This window comes from Penaeus chinensis, chromosome 7, assembly GCF_019202785.1.
Source record: "Penaeus chinensis breed Huanghai No. 1 chromosome 7, ASM1920278v2, whole genome shotgun sequence".
NCBI lineage: Eukaryota > Metazoa > Arthropoda > Malacostraca > Decapoda > Penaeidae > Penaeus > Penaeus chinensis.
In genome coordinates, this window is record NC_061825.1 from 10,787,845 (window position 1) to 10,792,844 (window position 5,000).

Genomic DNA, 5,000 nt, shown 5'->3' on the forward strand with positions numbered 1-5,000 from the left:
CAGAGCGCGGCCTATTATCGACAAAGACCGGCTTCTAACAGCCTCAAATTACCCGCTTGTTTACAGCTGTTGCCACATATGAGTTGGTCCGAAGAGTACATGAATATTTACGTATTTCGCATAACTGAAATGAAAGATTACGTCTTATTAGCAATAGTAATATCCCTCTTTAATTTTTGGTTCGATGGAAAAGACGAGTTTCTAAAAGGAATTGGCGATAATATTAAAGTCTTTCGTGTAGTCCTGGAAGCGTAGTCTGCCGGCTCGCGTGTAATAGCCAGCGGCAGAGTGGAAATTACCCTTCGAAGCATAAATGGCATAATGTATCACACTTCCTATGGCAACCCTTCGTCCATGCCATCTTCTCTACTTATTGCCGGCATGTGGCGTCTGGGTTTGATCACCTTTTGACCTATCTTTTCGCCTCGTGTGTTATTATTTTCTTCCTCTTTATCTCCTCCTCCCACCTGCCCTGCTCTCCTGACTCTTTTTCTTCTTCTTTCTATCTCTTTATACATTCCATTCTAAATATTGATTTCCCACTCTCTCTTGTTTTTGTTTTTCATATCGAACATTCAACATATAATGTATTAAAGTATTATTTTATCCAATCAACACGACATTGTGTATGTCAATTCAGCCTTTTCTAAGTTTAAAAAGGTTTAAACAAGACTTAAACATCTTAAACATCGCGGTTATCTTAATGTGTGGACAGCGTGATGACAGGATGAGAGGCGTTAGGCCTATGTGGTTAAAAAATCACACAATTAGATGGCGGTCACACTGAGATATGTTGAGATTAAAGGCTTGAAATATGAAGCTGGGCACGCACACGCATACACACATACACTTATATATGTGTGTGTGTGTGTTGAGAGAGCGAGAGAGAGCGAGAGAGAGAGAGAGAGAGAGAGAGAGAGAGAGAGAGAGAGAGAGAGAGAGAGAGAGAGAGAGAGAGAGACAGAGACAGAGAGACAGACAGAGACGCATGCATTCATACACAAGCATTCATACTTTTGCATAAATAAATAGTTTGGCAATTTGCAATATCTTCAGATCCTATAGAAATAGCTCTTGCCTCTCAGAACAAAATCATGATCTTGTTTTCCGCATTCCAAATGCATATCAGCGACGAAATAAATAAGTTACTGGGCTCCATCACTCCTCCCCAGGCTGAAGTAGTTCAAAGGGAAAGGAAGAGAGAACAAAGAAGAAAAGAAAAGAAGAAAAAAAAAAACAATTCCAGATGTAATTTGGGATTAGAATGAAACAACCGCGTCGTGGCAAAAAAAGAGGTTATCACCGTTAATTAAACTACGTGTCTGGTTAGATAAACTGTAAATAGCTACTGAAAAGAGGCATCAACAGACAAAAGAAGCGTTAAGATGTCTAGATGTCTTGTAGATAAAGACTTCTAAATACATAATAAATATATCAGAGAATCATTTAAGATATTAATTAATTTATTATGCACCCTTTCATTCATCACCTTGGCATAGAGTTATCAAAAATGAGACAAGAAATTTTTTTAATCATTGTTTCCGACTAAAATATATTCAGGTAAGACAAGATCTATAGTTTAAAAGCTATAGAATCAGAGATACTCTCAACAAAATTAATTTCTTTAATTATGGTAGCGATATGGTAGCGTATCAAGCCTATATATATATATATATATATATATATATATATATGATTGTGTGTGTTTGTATGTGTGTGTGTGTGTGTGTGTGTGTGTGTGTGTGTGTGTGTGTTTATATCGCTCTTTGAAAGAGATGAAACAAAAACAAACCAAAAAAACAAACAACTGAGTATTCATTTAGAACAAAATTTCCTAGTGTTTTGTGTGTCCTGATCTCGCCTCGAAGGCAAAATAGCTGTTCCGTGTCCGGCAGTGTTAGGCATGACTTCCGCGACGAACGCAAATATTGTTTCATTTAAAGAATGGTCTTTCTAACTGGTTTATCTATCTATCCTTCTATGCATGCGTAGAGAAGGATAGATAGATAGAGACTGACAGATGGAGAGAATTATACACATGCATACTTCAGTGAGAAGAGAGAGCGAGAGAGCGAGAGAGAGAGAGAGAGAGAGAGAGAGAGAGAGAGAGAGAGAGAGAGAGAGAGAGAGAGAGAGAGAGATAGAGAGAGAGAGAGAGAGAGAGAGAGATAGAGAGAGAGAATATGACAATAATATTACAATATTACAATAATAATACATATTACAATCATAGTGTGTAAGTACAGCACAGAATATGCTATACTTACACTTTTATGGAGATATATACATATTTATAGACATACATTCATATATATATATACATCAGTACATACAAACACACACACACACATCTACACACTATATATATATATATATATATATATATATATATATATATATATATTTATATATAAATATTTATATATAAATATATATATGTATATATGTATATATATATATATATATATATATATATATATATATATATATATATATATCATACACATACATACATACACACTCACACACACACACATATATAGAGAGAGATAGAATATAAAGTATACATATTAAGATGCATATTATAATGTGTACTTATGTATTATGGAGACAGATTATACACACACAAATAAGTAAATTAAATATATATGTATATAAATATATATATATACATATATATGTATGTATATATAAACATATATCATTATATATATATATATATAGATAGGTAGATAGGTATACATATCTTCACACTATGTACTATACATACATACATATATATATATACTCACATATACACAATATATACTATAAATACTACAAATAATTCTTTATTTGTAGTCACACACACACACACACACACACACACACACACACACACACACACACACACACACACACACTTACTAAGAGAGACAGCCAGGTACATAGATCAAACAGATTGACTGAGCAAATATATGGAGGGATTTACAGTCGAAAGATATAAATATAAAGAAAAGCAGAGACTCTTGAATGACAGAAAGATTTCAGTTCTTTTGATTTTTTACCCTGTTTACATGTTCAAAATTACAGTTAGTTAAAAGTTTGACAAAATTTGCGTTGCTATAAAATTTTCAACTAAAACCAATGCTTCTATGTGTTTTTCTGTCTACCTGACTGGCTGGTAAACAATATAATAAAATAAGCAAATAAATATATTTAACAGCGGGAAAAATATGTAAACGGAAATAGTGTTACCAATGAATGGCCAGCCGGGAAAGAGTGCAGTCTCGTTAGCAAGAAATTATAATAAATTGTCAGGCAACAAACGGCAGTAAAAGAGTAACACCAGATGGCGTGTGGTCGTTTAGGGAAAATGATATTGAATCTGATGGTTCAGTACTCTTGTATTCCGGGGATACAGCAAAAGTTAATAAAGGAGTAAGTAGTTTCAATATTCATTCAACAAAGATTTTCAAATAATATATTACGTACGTACGGCACTTTCACTCACAATTCTTTTTACAGAGTAATAAATATGTAATACGTACTCTTCCAAACCTCTATGAAATATCCAGGAATGGCATAAAAAGTCGCGTTAGGCAGACAAATGAACATAAAAAAAGAAAACAGAACCAACAACAGTCAAATGAGCAGCAGATGGCGTGTGGTCGCGCAGTGTTACCATATCCCCAGGATTTTGAACATTCTTCGCAGACCAATTCAATTCAACACAAACTTCCTAGAGAAATGAAGAGTTTTGAGACGAATCTGCATATTAGATAAAAAAAAAAAAAAAAGGAAATAATCATACACTCAAAATAAGTAAATACATAAAAAGGATGAAGCCACGTGGAAAGAAACTTTTACTTCATTTTTTAGGGGGGGGGGGGGGAGAGGAACAATGTTTCCGCAAGTAAACATGGTTCCGCCAGATCCAGGGTGTTCTCGAAATTTCCTTCCAAGTGTGACCGGCAAGATTTAAAGCTGATCTTTCACGAGGAAGAAGTTGAATGCACTTTTCTAACCTTTAATGTCTAGCCTCACGATGACTTTTCGATAAGGAGTGGTGTTTGCTTTACATTCTATTAAATGTCCGGATCCTGTTTTTCTTTAGGATATACTCTATGTGTATATTTCCCCCCAGGTATCAGTACCTGTATTCAATTGATTTCAAATAATGGTGTATTGGGGGATAGAATTATAAAAAATCTAAATTTTGAGAGATTCGAGTACGAAATAATAATCGAAATTCAGGTTACACAATTCTACGGTATTTTAGCTACCAATCTCATTATGTGTAGATGTGGTAAATGGATGACTAAACTAAACTAAACATATTCAGTGTATATTTATCTGCACATTTATATCGTATTACTGAAAACATTAGATCGCTATATAGCTATGTTATTCTAATGGCAGTAATTTGTATATTACGGCCTAGACAAAATAGACAAAAGGAAAATTGACTTATTTGTGAGTTCGTTACCTATTATCATTCTGATATATAAAGTGCTTCATCAACAACAGTTTCATATTTTTAAGCAAAATAAATAACGTAACCCAGACTATAGGCTCCATCATCTTATATTTGACAGCGAACAATGCATGATGGCTTATTTTAAGATTCATTTTTTTTGTTTAACTTTTACGAAAAACAACTTGCATCTGTCGTTCTATAAATAACTAGAGCAGCACTTGGAAGCAAATGGACAAAATACTAAAAAAGACTCGTCTGTTACATAACAATGCAGGCACTGGAAGAATCACTCACCGTCACAGCGGAGTTGAGGATCAGTCGCAGGAAGGTGACCTCATCTGGACGCCTAGAGAGGGAGGGAGAGAGAGTGTTATGACTTTGCTTGCTTTGCTGTTAATGGTAGGGGTGTAGTACGCAATGCTGTATGTAGATTGTGATTGTTTTAATGTTAAGCCGCAACATTTGAAGGCATCCTAAATATGCGCACGCGCGCGCACACTCTTACCAGGTAGTAGAGCATATGAATGCATACTGTACACCT

At 34.5% G+C, this 5,000-nt stretch overlaps 1 long non-coding RNA gene across 1 annotated transcript in view; it reads right to left on the reverse strand.

Moving 5' to 3' along the window:
• Window positions 1-3,483: 3,483 nt before the first annotated feature.
• Window positions 3,484-5,000, reverse strand: part of LOC125026769 — a 14,428-nt gene continuing 12,911 nt past the window's right edge. Inside the window, exons 2-3 of the long non-coding RNA XR_007114972.1 lie at window positions 4,754-4,805; window positions 3,484-3,721 (exon numbers count right to left, since the gene is read on the reverse strand). This is a non-coding gene — a long non-coding RNA (uncharacterized LOC125026769). The remainder of the gene's footprint in view (window positions 3,722-4,753; window positions 4,806-5,000) is intronic.